The sequence below is a fragment of the Orcinus orca genome, chromosome 11, assembly GCF_937001465.1.
Source record: "Orcinus orca chromosome 11, mOrcOrc1.1, whole genome shotgun sequence".
Taxonomy (NCBI): domain Eukaryota; kingdom Metazoa; phylum Chordata; class Mammalia; order Artiodactyla; family Delphinidae; genus Orcinus; species Orcinus orca.
The window spans coordinates 73,943,845-73,960,772 of NC_064569.1; positions in this window are offsets into that span (position 1 = coordinate 73,943,845).

Consider the following 16,928-nt stretch of genomic DNA (forward strand, 5'->3'; position numbering starts at 1 on the left):
TCTAGAGTTACTTTCTGGCATTCATTAGGCTTACCTTCTTTTTTTTTTTTTTTTTTTTTTTTACAGTATTCCTTTTCAGCTGTTGCTAAAATAGTGGAATGAGGTAAATAGAGGGAAAGTACAACCCTGGAATAGCTAAAACTATGCTAGCAGTCGTAGAGGAAACTCCAACCTTAGCAATATCCTAATCAGCGATGAGAATGGTGGTGAACTGGGAGTTAGAAGTAGTTCTCGAGATTATAATAGTCAAGAAACTCTCCCCCAAGGGCTTTTCAAAATACATATCTGGAAAATAATTTAAGTGGATACATCCACTTCTGAGAGTGTGGTGATTTATTTGCATCGTTGGCAGTCTTTCCTGATAAAATCTGGATGTCTATTTACCAGGCAGTGTCTCTTACTGAAATGATCTAAATTGTGATATCTAAGTCATGATCAAAAAGTTTAGCAAATGGCATTAGATTTCCCATTCTTTTAATTTTAAAATAATCCTATTCTAAGCAAGTCTTTGTTAAGAATTTGGACAAAGCCATTTTCAAGGCTAAAACATCTGAACACCCCTTTATACATCCTAATAGCCATGAAGTCATAGTACTTGTAATTTCCATCTTAGACAAATAAAGGTTATTGTTTTCTTAGAAAAATAAAATTTTAATAATAAACCTAGAATTAAGATGATTATACTCAGGACTAAAGGCCATTAAAAAAAATTGAAATGGAACCTTCCTCCCAGAATTTTTCTGGGAAAATGCCAAGGAATAGAAATGAGAAGACAGATGGAAATTTTTTTTTTTTTTTTTTGCCAGTGAGTTGACAAATCGGAAAAGTGATTGCAAAATCTTGGAAAGCTTTAGTCTTTCTAACTAAAGAGAAGAAAAGCCATGTTCCTATCAACAAAATGCTCAGGTCCCATAAAAATGGCCCTGATTTTTAGACTATGTATTTGTCTGGGGAATAGAAATACTCAAAGGAGTGTCAATCCTTGGCCAATGTTAACTGGCCAAGTGTAATTAGCAGAACAAATGATCTCTCCAGTCCTCTCCCTCATCTTTTAACAGCAATATTTAAAACTGAATTGATGTAGAATGGGAATCTGCATAACACCTAAGAGAGAATAGAATACCAGACAATCTCTGAATAGGTTATTTCGAGCCAAGGAATCTGCTAGTCTATGAGGGACTTTAGAATAAAAGTTTCTTTGGGTATTACCTAGCCCGAATCTTTCAGTGATGTATGGGCCCTTGAAGCAAAGCAACTTAACTCTGGAAACCTGACAGGAACAGTGTCTGAAGTGGTTAAAAATACAGGCTTTGGCCCCTGTCTTTATAGAGACCTCCAAATATGGTTATTCTGAGGTACTGGGGGTTAGTACTTCAAAATATGAATATTTGGGGGGCTTAAATTCAACCCGTAACAGGAAGTAAAAGAGGGAGCAGAAAGATTAGTTAGAAACATTGTAGTTGTTCAGGCCAGATCAACTGAAGCTTGCACTAGGATGGTAGAAGTGGAGATGGGGAGAAATGGACAAATTTGATCTACATTTTGGTGGCCTATTCGTTAGAAGTTGCTGATAAACTGGATGTGAGGTACAAGAGTAAGAGAAGAAGCAAGGATGCTCTCTAGTTTGCTGTCTTGAGAAATCTCTGGATATCATTTATTATCCTGGAAAGTTACCTTACCTCTCTCTTCCTCAGTTTCTTCATTGTAATTTTATGATATATCAAATGCATAGGAATGTTGAGAGGATAAATTCTAAGATATAAAATATATATGAAGTACTGAAATATATACTATTAGATATTATTTTCTCTTGATTTTGATGTATTTTTGAAATTCATTTTTTAATAACATAATGATACCCATGGGTAAAGCATCCAGTCCAAGAAGTAGAGTGTTACCTGTCACTTCTGTGAGCCTATTACCTTCGTGCCTATGCTACCCTTCTAATGGCCACTCCCACCATGAAAACCATTGTCCTGAATTTTGTGTTTATCATTTTTTGGTTTTGCTTTCATAATTATAATTGTTTCATATATATTTATACATAAATAATATATTGTCTTATTTTACTTAATATTGAACTTTATAAAAAATATATCAGTCTTCTCAGATTTGCTTTTTCACTCAATGTTCTATTACCAAGATTCATTCATGTTATTCTGTTTAGCCATAGTTGATTATTTTTACCACTGTATAATATGCCATTTGATACTACATTAATTTTTTTATTGATGCACATTTGGGTTTTGCTACTCTTTTGCTATTTTTTAAAGGACCATTATGGATATTCTATACACATCTCTCTTTGCACATATGCAAAGTTTGTGTTGGGTTTGTCTTGCTATTCAAAGTGTGAGCTGACTGGCAGTGTGGGCATCACCTGGGACCTTGCTAAAAACATGGAATCTTGGCACATTCTTGAAAATTTGCAATTTACCAAGATCTCTGTTGTATGTATATGCACATTGAGGTTTGAGAAACACTGTAGAAAAGGAATTGCTGGGTTACAGGATAAATGAATTTTCAACTTTACAAGATGATGCCAAATTGTTTGCCTAAGTAGTTGTACCAACTTACATTCACATCATTAATAAATAAGAAAACTTATGTCTCCTCCAATGCTTTAAATTGTCATACTTAATTTTTGACAATTGAAGAGGCAAAAATTATGTCTTTTTGTGGTTTTAATTTACATTTCCCTAATTTCTAATGAGTTGAACATCCTTTCTTATTTGGAGGTGGGGAAACTAAAGGGTCACAGTGTTTTCTGTGAAATCTCTATTCAGCATTTTTCCCATTTTAAAATAAGAATGTTGGCCTTTTTCTCATTGATTTAGTGAGGTTCTTTACATATTATTGTTATTAATCCCCTACAGGTTATATATGTTGCAATTATCTTCTCTTAGTTTCTGTCTTTTCATTTACTCCCTTTTATAGTACTTCTTGATAAACAGGAAGTCTTAATAATAATATAATCCAATTCATCAATCTCTTCCTTAATGATTTGTCTTAAGAAATCACTCCTGGGCTTCCCTGGTGGCGCATTGGTTGAGAGTCCGCCTGCCGATGCAGGGGACACAGGTTCGTGCCCCGGTCCAGAAGATCCCACATGCCGCGGAGCGGCTGGGCCCGTGGGCCATGGCCGCTGAGCCTGTGCGTCCGGAGCCTGTGCTCCGCAATGGGAGAGGCCACAATAGTGAGAGGCCCGCGTACCGCAAAAAAAAAAAAAAAAAAAAAAACGAAATCATTCCTGACTTCACATCAGAAATATATTCATCTATCTTTTCTTCTAAGCATTTTAAAGTTTGTGCTTGACATTTAGGTTTTTAATCTATTTGGAACTGATTTTTGAGTGTGAGATGAAGAATCCAAGTTCATCTTTTTTCCTTGTGGATTACCAATTTTTCCAGTTATTTTTGTTGACTTGTTCCTACTCTCCCTAGTGATATGCAACATTGTCTCTCATATATCAAATTTCCATACAAATAGGAATATGGTTATACATTTTGTAGTCTATCCTATGGGTCAATTTTTCTGTGCTTTGCCAATACCATAATATCTTAGTTATAACTTTATATAGTCTTGTAGTTGGACAAGTCCTCCATCATTTATTTTCAGGTGTGCCTTGCCTATTCTTTTTTTTTTTTTAACATCTTTATTGGAGTATAATTGCTTTACATTGTTGTGCTAACTTCTGTTGTATAACAAAGTGAACCGGCTACACATATACTTATATCCCCATATCCCCTCCCTCTTGCATCTCCCTCCCATCCTCCCTATCCCACCCCTCTAGGTGGTCACAAAGCACCGAGATGATATCCCTGTGCTATGTGGCTGCTTCCCACAAGCTATCTATTTTATATTTGGCAGTGTATATATGTCAGTGTCACTCTCTCACTTCATCCCAGCTTACCCTTCCCCCTCCCCGTGTCCTTAAGTCCATTCTCTATGTCTGTGTCTTTATTCCTGTCCTGACCCTAGATTCATCAGAACCATTTTTTTTTTTTAGATTCCATATATATGTGTCAGCATACGGTATTTGTTTTTCTCTTTCTGGCTTACTTAACTCTGTATGACAGACTCTAGGTACATCCACCTCACTACAAATAACTCAATTTTGTTTTTTTATGGCTGAGTAATATTCCATTGTATATATGTGCCCCATCTTCTTTATCCATTTATCTGTTGATGGACACTTAGGTTGCTTCCGTGTCCTGGCTATTGTAAATAGTGCTGCAGTGAACATTGTGGTACATGACTCTTTTTAAATTATGGTTTTCTCGGGGTATATGGACAGTAGTGGGATTGCTGGGTCATATGGTAGTTCTATTTTTAGTTTTTTAAGGAACTTTCATACAGTTCTTCATAGTGGCTGCATCAATTTACATTCCCACCAACAGTGCAAGATGGTTCCCTTTTCTCTACACCCTCTCCAGGTTTTATTGTTTGTATATTTTTTGATGATGGCCATTTTGACCAGTGTGATGTGATACCTCATTGTGGTTTTGATTTGCATTTTTCTTATGATTAGTGATGTTGAGCATCCTTTCATGTGTTAGTTGGCAATCTGTATATCTTCTTTGGAGAAATGTCCATTTAGGTCTTCCACCCATTTTTGGATTGGGTTGTTTGTTTTCTTTGGTACTGAGCTGCATGAGCTGCTTATATATTTTGGAGATTAATCCTTTGTCCTTTGCTTCATTTGTAAATATTTTCTCCCATTCTAAGGGTTGTCTTTTCCTCTTGTTTATGGTTTTATTTGCTGTGCAAAAGCTTTTAAGTTTCATTAGGTTCCACTTATTTATTTTTGTTTTTATTTCCACTTCTCTAGGAGGTGGGTCAAAAAGGATCTTGCTGTGATTTATGTAATAGAGTGTTCTGCCTGTGTTTTCATCTAAGCATTTTATAGTGTCTGGCCTTACATTTAGATCTTTAATCCATTTTGAGTTATTTTTGTGTATGGTGTTAGGGAGTGTTCTAATTTCATTCTTTTACATGTAGCTGTCCAGTTTTCCCAGCACCACTTATTGAAGGGGCTGTCTTTTCTCCAGTGTATATTCTTGCCTCCTTTATGAAACATAAGGTGACCATATGTGTGTGGGTTTATCTCTGGGCTTTCTAACCTGTTCCATTGTCTATATTTCTGTTTTTGTGCCAGTACCATACTGTCTTGATTACTGTAGCTTTGTAGTATAGTCTGAAGTGAGGGAGCCTGATTCTTCCAGCTCCATTTTTCTTTCTCAAGATTGCTTAGGCTATTTGGGGTCCTTTGTGTTTCCATACAAATTGTGAAATTTTTTGTTCTAGTTCTGTGAAAAATGCCATCGGTAGTTTGATAGGGATTGCATTGAATCTGTAGATTGCTTTGGGTAGTATAGTGATTTTCACAATGTTGGTTCTTCCAATCCAAGAACATGGTATATCTCTCCATCTGTTTGTATCATCTTTAATTTCTTTCATCAGTATCTTATAGTTTTCTGCATACACATCTTTTATCTCTCCTTAGGTAGGTTTATTCCTAGGTATTTTATTCTTTTTGTTGCAGATTTTTTGTTGCAGATTTTTTGTTGCAGATTTTTCATTATTCGTGTATAGAAATGCAAGAGATTTCTGTGCATTAATTTTGTATCCTGCTACTTCAGAAAATTCATTGATTAGCTCTAATAGTTTTCTGGTAGCATCTTTAGGATTCTCTATGTATAGTATAATGTCATCTTCAAACAGTGACAATTTTACTTCTTCTTTTCCGATTTGGATTCCATTTATTTCTTTTTCTTCTCAGACTGCCGTGGCTAAAAATTCCAAAACTATGTTGAATAATAGTGGTGAGAGTGGACAACCTCATCTTGTTCCTGATCGTAGTGGAAATAGTTTCAGTTTTTCACCATTGAAAATGATGTTGGCTATGGGTTTGTCATACATGGCCTTCATTATGTTGTGGTAGGTTCCCTCTATGCCTACTTTCTGGAGACTTTTTATCATAAATGGATGTTGAATTTTGTTGAAAGCTTTTTCTGCATCTATTGAGATGATCATATGGTTTTTATTCTTTAATTTGTTAATATGGTGTATCACATTGATTGATTTATGTATAATGAAGAATTCTTGCATTCCTGGGATAAACTCTGCTTGATCATGGCGTATGATTCTTTTAATGTGTTGTTGGATTCTGTTTGCTAGTATTTTGTTGAGGATTTTTGCATCTATGTTCATCAGTGATAATGGCCTGTAGTTTTCCTTTTTGTGACATCTTTGTCTGGTTTTGGTATCAGGGTGTTGGTGGCCTCATAGATGAGTTTGGGAGTGTTCCTCCCTCTGCTATATTGTGGAAGAGATTGAGAAGGATAGGTGTTAGCTCTTCTGTGACTGTTTGATAGAATTCACCTGTGAAGCCATCTGGTCCTGAGCTTTTGTTGGTTGGAAGATTTTTAATCACAGTTTCAATTTCAGTGCTTGTGATTGGTCTGTTTATATTTTCTATTTCTTCCTGGTTCACACTCGGAAGGTTCTACTTCTCTAAGAATTTGTCCATTTCTTCCAGGTTGTCCATTTTATTGACATGTATTGCTTGTAGTAATCTCTCAGGATCCTTTGTATTTCTGCAATATCAGTTGTTACTTCTTTTTCATTTCTAATGCTATTGATTTGAGTCTTCTCTCTTTTTTTCTTGATGAGTCTGGCTAATGGCTTATCAATTTTTTTTATCTTCTCAAAGAACCAGCTTTAGGTTTGTTGATCTTTGCTATTGTTTCCTTTATTTCTTTTTCATTTATTTCTGATCTGATCTTTATGATTTCTTTCTTTCTGCTAACTTTGGGGGTTTTTTTTTGTTTTCTTTCTCTAATCGCTTTAGGTATAAGGTTAGGTTGCTTATTTGAGATTTTTCTGGTTTCTAGAGGTAGGATTGTATTGCTATAAACTTCCCTCTTAGAACTGCTTTTGCTGCATATGATAGGTTTTGGGTCATTGTGTTTTCATTGTCATTTGTTTCTAGGTATTTTTTGATTTCCTTTTTGATTTCTTCAATGATTTCTTTGTTATTTAGCAGCATTTTGTTTAGCCTACATGTGTTTGTATTTTTCACAGTTTTTTTCCTGTAATTGGTATCTAGTCTCATAACTTTGTGGTCAGAGAAGATACCTGATATGATTTCAATTTTCTTAAATTTACCAATTTTCACAAAGTTACTTGATTTGTGACCCAAGATATGATCTATCCTGGAGAATGTTCCATGAGCACTTGAGAAGAAAGTGTATTCTGTTGTTTTTGGATTCAATGTCCTATAAATATAATTTAAGTCCATCTTGTTTAATGTCTCATTTAAAGCTTGTGTTTCCTTATTTATTTTCATTTTGGATGATCTGGCCATTGGTGAAAGTGGGGTGTTAAAGTTCCCTACTATGATTGTGTTACTGTTGATTTTCCCTTTTATGGCTGTTAGCATTTGCCTTTTGTATTGAACTGCTCTTATGTTGGGTGCATAAGTATTTACAATTGTTATATCTTCTTCTTGGATTGATCCCTTGATCATTATGTATTGTCTTTCTTTGTCTCTTGTAATAGTCTTTATTTTAAAGTCTATTTTGTCTGATATGAGAATTGCTACTCCAGCTTTCTTTTGATTTCCATTTGCATGGAATATCCTTTTCCATTCCCTCACTTTCAGTCTGTATGTGTCCCTAGGTGTGATGTGGGTCTCTTTAGACAGCATATATATGGGTGTTGTTTTTGTATCCATTCCGAATTCTGTCTTTTGGTTGGAGCATTTAATCCATTTACATTTAAGGTAATTGTCAATATGTATGCTCCTATTACCATCTACTTAACTGTTTTGGTTTTGTTTTTGTAGGTCTTTCCCTTCTCTTGTGTTTCCTGCCTAGAGAAGTTCCTTTAGCATTTGTTGTAAAGCTGGTTTGGTGGTGCTGAATTCTCTTAGCTTTTGCTTGTCTGTTAAGGTTTTAATTTCTCCATCGAATCTGAATCAGATCCTTGCTGGATAGAGTAATCTTGGTGTAGGTTTCTCCTTTTCATCACTTTAAATATGTCCTGCCCCTCCCTTCTGGCTTGCAGATTTTCTTCAGAAAGATCAACTGCTAACCTTATGAGGATTCCCTTGTATGTTATTTGTTGCTTTTCCATTGCTGCTTTCAGTATTTTTTCTTTGTATTTAAATTTTGGTAGTTTGATTAATATGTGTCCTAGAATGTTTCTCCTTGGATTTATCCTGTATAGGACTCTGTGCTTCCTGGACTTGACTGACTATTTCCTTTCCCATATTAGGTAATTTTTCAACTATAATTTCTTCAAGTAGTTTCTCAGTCCCCTTCTTTTGCTCTTTTTCTTCTGGGACCCCTATAATTCGAATGTTTGTGAGTTTAGTGTTGTCCCAGAGGTCTCTGAGAGTGTCCTCAATTCTTTTCATTTTTTCTTTATTCTGCTCTGCGGTAGTTATTTCCACTGTTTTATCTTCCAGGTCACTTATCCATTCTTCTGCCTCAGTTATTTTCCTATTGATTCCTCCTAGAGAATTTTTAATTTCATTTATTGTGTTGCTCATCATTGTCTGCTCTTTAGTTCTTCTACATCCTTCTTAAAGGTTTTTTGTATTTTCTCCATTCTCTTCCCAATACTTTGGATCATTTTTACTATAATTACTCTGAATTTTATTTCAAGTAGACTGCCTATATACTCTTCATTAGTTTGGTCTGGTGGGTTTTTACCTTGCTTCTTCATCTGCTGCATATTTCTCTGTCTTCTCATTTTGCCTAACTTTCTGTGTTTGGGGTCTCCTTTCCACAAGCTGCACGTTCGCATTTCCCGTTGTTTTTGGTGTCTGCCCCCAGTGAGTGCGGTTGGTTCAGTGGGTTGTCTAGAATTCTTGGTGGAGGGGACTGGTGCTTGTGTTCTGGTGGATGAGGCTGGATCTTGTCTTTCTGGTGGGCAGAACCATGTCCAGTGGTGTGTTTTGGGGTGTCTGTGAACTTATTATGACTTTAATCAGCCTCTCTGCTAATGGATGTGGTTGTGTTGTGTCTTGCTAGTTGTTTGGTATGGGGTGTCCAGTACTGTAGCTTGCTGGTCATTGAGTGGAGCTCAGTCTTGGCACCGAGATGGAGATCTCTGGGAGAGCTCTCACTGATTGATATTACATGGGGCATGGAGGTCTCTGGTAGTCCAACGTCCTGAACTTGGCTCTTCTACCTCAGAGGCTCAGGCCTGACAGCTGGCTGCAGCACCACAACCCTGTCAGCCACATGGCTTTTGGGAAGTCTGAGGTCTTCTGCCAGTGTTCAGTAAGTGTTCTGTAGGAGTTGTTCCATATGTTGATGTATTTGTGGGGAGGATGGTGGTCTCCATTTCTTACTCCTCTGCCATCTTGAAGGTCCTTCCTTGCCTATTCTTGATTCATTGCTTTCCCACATAAATTTTAGAATCAGAGTTGAAGTTCACACACACACAAAACTACACTGGAAGTCCATTTTCTTCTTCCATCTATCAATTTTCCTCTAGTGTCTCCCCTGACAAACCTCTACAGGCAAAGCCATCTAGGAACTAGTTTCCAGAGTCCCATATCCAGCATTACAGAATATAAAGAAATGGCACTGGATCTCAGATTCAATCAGCAAATAAATGGTACTTTCTCTTACTATTTCTAATAATGTATCCATAGACTCTTTCATGTTTTCTAAGCAGTCATATAATCTGCAAAAATTTAGAGTTTTATAATATTCCAATTCTTAATGCATTCCATTCTTTTTCTATTATGCTGGCAAGTTCTACCAAGAAACTGTTGAATAGAAGTAATGATAGTGAATATCTTTTCTTTATCCCATATTTTAAAAGAAATCATCCTTATTCAAATTGAATATTTATTACATTAATTTTCAATTCAGTAACATGATTAAAGGCTATAAATTATTCTTAAATTACTAATATCACAGATTCAAACTCATTCTGATATACAATATTTTCACTATTATTTGTATTATATTTTTAGGTCTTTATTCAGATTTCTTCTTTTTGACCCATAAGTGCTTTAGAATTGTTTTCTTAGTTTCCAAATAAATGTGAATTATCTTCTTCATGGTCAACTTCTGATATATTTTGTGAATTGAGAATGGGACCTATTCTTTGAAACTTGTTAAAACAAATTTGGCTTTGTGACCAAATATGAAATCAATTTTTATAAATGCTCTATTTGAACTTGAAAAAGGTATTAATTCTCTAATTTTTGGTTATAGAATATCATATATGTCCATTAAATCAAGGTTGGAAGTTCTAATCTTCTATATCTTTGCTGATTTTTTAATCTTCTTGAATATTAATAATTAAAGGAGTGTTCAAATCTACCACAGTGCTATTAAAGTTTTTCTCTACCCTTCTTTAGTTATATTTATTTTCTATGTTTATTTTGATACTGTTCATTAGTTGCAAATATATTTTAAATTATTATATATTTTTATATTACATTAAACTTTAGGTTGTGATGTTGTGAACCTTCATTGCTAATGACGCATTTTGTCTTCAAGTGTATTTTGTCTGATATGATTAGAGCTATACCAGATCTTTTCCTAATATTTACCCCATATATTTTCCTACCCTTTTACATTTTCCTTTTCTCTTACGGCTAACCATATTGTTTAACTAAAACATTTGGTGTTATTGTGAAAGTTGATATATTGACACAATTCTACCATCTTAACTTTCAATTTCTATCAGTCTCATTTTTTAAAAACTCTTTCTCCTTTGTGTTTTTAAATTTTGATTTATTGAATCTTTGGGTTTTTTAAGTCAATTTTTAAACTACATATTGTTTTTTTAATTTATAGACTCCACTGATTTTGCTTGCTCTTAAAATTTTACCGTACAAAGTTACCTTAGGAACAATAAAATAAAATAATATGTTGACCTCCTTCTTTAATGATAAAAGGGCTTAAAACATGTTCACCTATCTTACTCTTCCTAATTTACATATGTTTCCTTCTCAACTATATATTTCTACGTCCTTTTAAAAAATTACACAAATTCAACATGATCCTTATAATTTGACACCATGTTTTATTTCTCTAATATTTGTCATTTAATTTGTTTAATTTTTTTCTTACTCTTTAAAAAGTTTTTCTGAGATCAGTTTCCTCCTTGAAGATCATTTTTTGGAATATCCTAAGAGGTAAACTGTACACATCTTTATTTTTAAATAGGTTTTTGAAAACAATTTTCACAAATATATATTATCAGTTATTTACTCTAACTGCTTGAATATATTATGCCATTATCTTCTGGCTTCCATTTTTCTCTTTTTTGTGGAGAAATCTGCTATAATTCTAACTGATGTTCCTTTGTAAGTAGTTTTTCCTTTCTAGATTAATGGATTTATATTTTTTATTACCTCTGAAAAATTCCCTGGTATTATCTTTTAAAATATTTTCTCTCTGCATTTTCTCAATTCTTTCTTTACAGGTCTTCTTTTAGACCTATATTAAAAATAATTATTCTAGCTTCCTTAATTCTAAAACTCACATTTTTTGTTTTCTCTTTATCCCCTTTTGCAGCATTCTATAAACTTTTCCACTTATGTATCTTAAAGGTCATTAATTCTCTCTCTAACTGTATTCAATCTGTTCTGTATTCATGGAAGCTGTTTTTATCAAGTATATCTTTTATTGCTAAAACTCCTTTTTTTTCAATGATTATATATTGCATTTCTAAAATGCGTGCTTCTACTTTCTGTTTCTATGATTTTGACTATTTTAGATATTTCCTATGAGTGGAATCATACTGCATATGTCCTTTTGTGTCTGGCTTATTTTACTTAGCATAATATCCTCAAGGTTCATCCATGTTGTAGCATGTGATAGAATAATCTTCCTTTTTAAGGCTGCAGAATAATCCATTGTATGTATACACCAAATTTTCATAAACCATTCATCTATTGATGAACATTTGGGTTGCTTCCACCTTTTGGCTATTGTGAACAGTGCTGCAATGAATGTGGGTTTGCAAATATCTCTTCAAAATTCTGCTTTGAGTTCTTCTGGATATATACCCCAAGGTAGGATTACTGGATCACATGGTAATCTTATCTTCAATTGTATGAGGATCCTCCATCCTTTTTTCCATAGTGACTGCACCAGTTTACATTTCCATGGACATTGCACAAGGGTTGCAACTGCTCAGCATCTTCAATGACTTTTTTTTTCTCTTCTTTTGAAAGTGACCATCCTGATGGATATAAAGTAGTATATCATTGTGGTTTTGGTTTTGTATTTCTCTGATGATTAGTGATGTTGAGCATATTTTAATGTGCTTATTTGTTACTTTGTATGTCTTCATTGGAGAAATGTCTATTCTTCTGACCATTTTTAATCAGGTTATTTGGAGTTTTGTTGTTGTTATTGTTGAGTTGTAAAAGTTCCTTTTGTATTATGTGTATTAACCCCTTATCAGATATATGATTTGCAATTATTTTCTTCCATTCCATAGATTGCCTTTTCACTCTGTTGATTGTTTCTTTAGACATGCAAAATCTTTTAATTAGATGTAGTCCCATTGTCTATTTTTAAATCTTGTTATCTGCTTTTATTTCACAATCAAAAATCATTGCCAAATCTAATTACCTTGAAGTTTTTCCCTATGATTTTTCCAGGAGTTTAACAGTTTTAGATTTTATATTTAATCTTTAATCCATTTTCAGTTAAATCTTATATGTGGTATAAGATAAGAGTACAACTTCATTATTTAGCATGTGGATATTCAGTTTTTTTCAGCATGTTTTGTTGAAGAGACTGTTTTTTCCCCTATTGTGCAGTCTTGGCACCCTTGTCAAAAACTATTTAGCCACTTGTGCAAGGGTTTATTTCTGGGCTCTCTATTCTGTTCCATTGGGCTGTATATCTATTTCTATGGCAGTACCATATAGTTTTAATTATTGTTGCTTTGTAGTATATTTTAAAATCAGGGAGTGTGAGGCCTAAAACTTTATTTCCCTTCAAAATTGCTTTCATGAGTTGAGTCCCTTGAGGAGTCCATACAAAATTTTCATATGTGGTGATTAGTAAAGGCCACTCTAAGCAGATGTCTTTTTTGACAGAGATCAGAGCTAAGTAAGGAAATAAACTGTGTCTATAGCTGGATCACAGGTAGAGACAAATTCAAGAAACCTGGGCCAAGAATAAATTCGGCATGTTCAATGAACAGGGAGACCAGTGTGTTCGGAGAGGAGTGGGTAAGAAGAGTGATAAGGCAACCAGACCTTGAAGGTCATGATAAGGGCTTAAGATTTTAAGTGTGATGAGAAAATATTTCAGCTATCTAAGCTGGGGTAGAACATAATCTGATTAATATTTTTTCAAGACTCATCCTGACTGGTTTGAGAGTAAACTGTAAGATTCCACTTTTGAGTACACTTTGAAATGCATTAGGAGGTTATTGCCTTAGTTCAAAAGAGAGATGACAGTGGACTGGACCAGTCTAGGCAAACAGTCAGATTTGTGATATATTTTGAAGATGAAGCCAGAAATTAAGTTGACAAATTCACTATGAAGAAATAGATTGATATTCCTATATCCATTATCCCAAGTTTTGAAATAGAGAATGTTCTGTTAAAAATAGACTTTATAGAGAGAACTGGATGAACCCAATGAATTAAAATAAACTGAAATATTTTGCGTAAAGTTAAAGAGACCAAAACAGAAGCAATTGTACTGGAGCTTGCTAGAAAAGGGCTGGGTCAAGATTGACCTCCATGACTTATCCCCTTGTCACTGCAGTGTGATTCCAGTAACCCTATCCAACAATCATATCTTCAGAACTTACCACCAGGCACTGTGTTTTGTCAGGGTGGGAAGAAGGAATTTACAGACACACATATAAACATATCTAAGCTCCTTTTAATTCCATGGGCATCTACCAAGTCAGAACATGTACTCTGACAGTAGAAATCTGTTTTCCAATGAGGGTTACAGCACTTAAAATATGTCTGACCTTACATCTTGGCTTTTCTCCCCTGTTAAGTAGGAATGTACCATATAGGTATTATTTGAGCTAAAATAATACATAAAAAGCATTCCCTAAGGTATCAATACATAATATAATTTAAATAAATATTATTATTACAATTAAGTCTCTTCCGCAGAAAGGCTTTCCTTATCACCCAATCAAAAATCACCACTTCCTCCCCTCCCTCTTATCCCTTCAGGTACTTTATTTTTCTTCATAGCATGTATCACTACCTAACATCAAGTCACAGAGTATGAATTTATCTTCTTTATTGTTTGAATTCCTTATGAACGTCAACTTTGTTAGGGGAGTAATTTGTTGGTCTTGTTCACTACTGAATTCCTGACACTGACGCCATTCCTGGAGTATAGTGGGAGCTCAATAAATATTTATTGAATGAATTAACGGAAAACTTACAGATAGAGGCACAATAGAGGGAACTGTTAGTTCTAGCTCAGAACTTTGATAAAGAATTTTTATTTTTATGATACAGGATTTTCCTATAATGATAAAGTATATTAATTCTGAGGAGGTAAAGAGGGATTTATGGCAAAAGGACAGAGTAGCTTAAGGTGAGTTTGATAGAGTTTGTGTCAGTGTTTCCAAATAGAAGGAGCATAAAGAGATCCCAGGAAGAAAAGACAGAGTTTTCATAGACACCAGAGCAAAACCAGCTGCAAAATGGTAAATATGGTTGCAGCATCAAGTGATTTAACACGGTGCCAGTGGGACCTGGCAAGCCTGGTTAGGGATGAGGCTGTAAAGGTAACCAAGGACCAGATCAAACAGGACATTTGATATCCTAGGTGATTAGTATGCTGTCTTGTGGAGCCTGAGTCTCATCCTGAAAATGATGGTGTATCACTGAATCATTTTAAGCAAGTAAATAATAAAGGACTAGGTTTATATATATTAGAAAAACTCACTCTGGTAACATTGTAGATGATGAAGTTAAGCAAAACATGAGAATCTTTAGAAATCTAGATGAAAATTGAGCAAATTATAAAGTAAAGCAGTGGTAGTGGGAATAGAGAGGGGTTTATTTGAGACATAATTCATAGATAAGGTAGCTAAAGCTCTTGAATATTTTTAAAACATGGAATGTATTCTCTTTTATAGAACAGCAGTTACACTTTAAGGGGACAAGACAAGCATATAGGTGATACTCTTTAGGTCAATCAGAACGTGAAAGAGGAGTTACTACACAGAAAAGTGCAAACCAGGGGTTAACAAAGTGAGCTAAAAATGCATGGGACCTCACTCTTTTTATGTTGCCTAAATTTCTACTTTTCCCTATATGTGTTGTAGTTCAATTTTTTATATCTTATTAGGAAACAAAATCTACTGAATGCATGAGTGAATGAATAAAAATATCTAGCTAGATATTTTAAAGATTCATTTCTGTTTATTTCATATACTTACAGCATGTCTACTTTAAATTTTATGACATTGTTATTTTATATACACCTTTAGTTCCTGGTAGTAAAGTTGCTTTAGAGTTCACTTTAACACAAATGAGCATTTTCTTTTACTTGAGAGTAAAATGTTAAACAAGTTTACATGGTTGTTGCAAAATCCAACCAAAGAAAAATCTAAGGCCATCATTATGATAAAATTACTGCTATAGAAAAAACTGGAACCCAAACTTAAAAAATCACAAGGAAAAAAATTCACAGTCCTTTGTAAAACCAACCTTTTAAACTCTCCAGTATTTCTGAAAACAACTATTACCAGTTGGAGAAGTTTTAACTAAGAAATCAACATTCCTCTGGCTCATTTAGTGGTCTGTCTTCCATCTGTAGTTTTGTACTTATTAGGGCATGATAATTCCTCACAAACCTCAAAACCCAAGGACATCATAGTTCTCCTTCAACATAAAAGCATAACTTAGCCTTGATTTTCAAATGGAGATGTTGAAGGACTTTCTCATTTTCCATTCCCCCTGCTCCCCACGTCCCTGCGCCAAATCAGGGTCGATAGTTAAGTCTCCATGAATCAATCTTAGTAAAAACTAATAATCCACATGCATCAGTGCTTTAATCCGTTCATGGGGTTGTTTATCCAGAAGGAGACAAAATCAGAATCGTTGTTAGTGAGATAGTCAAGAGAAGTTCTTGCTTTAAATTCACCCTGTTTTGACCATTTCCCCTAGGTACCTTCTTGAACATTTAATCAAAGTAAATCCTAAGCCATCTCTCTCGATGGAGTACCTTTTCTTGGAGAGAAAGAGCATAGACAGGCAAGAAGTATCTGTGAAGCAACTCTTGAGTTAGTTGGGTGGCAGAAGTGGTACATGTTATCTTCATGAAGTTAGCTTAAATAGATTAGAATACAGGAAAAATATTATTTTTTCTCATGTACATGTACTGCAAACGACATGCTTCTTTCTATTCCGCTTCCCTAAAGAAAAGGACGTTTCTGCTTTTTAACTGTTTGGGATTTCAGTGGCTGGATCACACTAAGTCGGTGTTCTTAAAAATGTGTATTGTTGACCACCAGTATAAGAATCACTTATTCTTATATTCTCTAAAAATGTGGAATCCTATGTTGCATAACTTTTCGGGTCTGTATATCTGGGGTACTGTGTTTGGTAATCTGAATTTAGAAAATCATTTCAACATGCTGATTATACACTTGAAATGTTGGAAAACGTTACCATAGCTGGGGTGGGAGTGGGAGGGATGAGAGAAGAGCAGATAAAGAATCTTCAATATCCTTTCCTCCCTAAGGCTGTCACCATGAGTGAAAGAGCAAACAGTATCTTCTCTTCTCCAGCTCTGCCCTGGAGAGATGGGGTCTGGCCGCTAGAAAGAGGAGCTGTCCCCAAACAGTATCTAACTAGTGTCTTCCTGAGATGCTTCTGCAAGAAGTGTGACTTTGTGCTTAATTTGGTCCTTGTCAACCAAACATTAACTACAAGGGAAATTGCT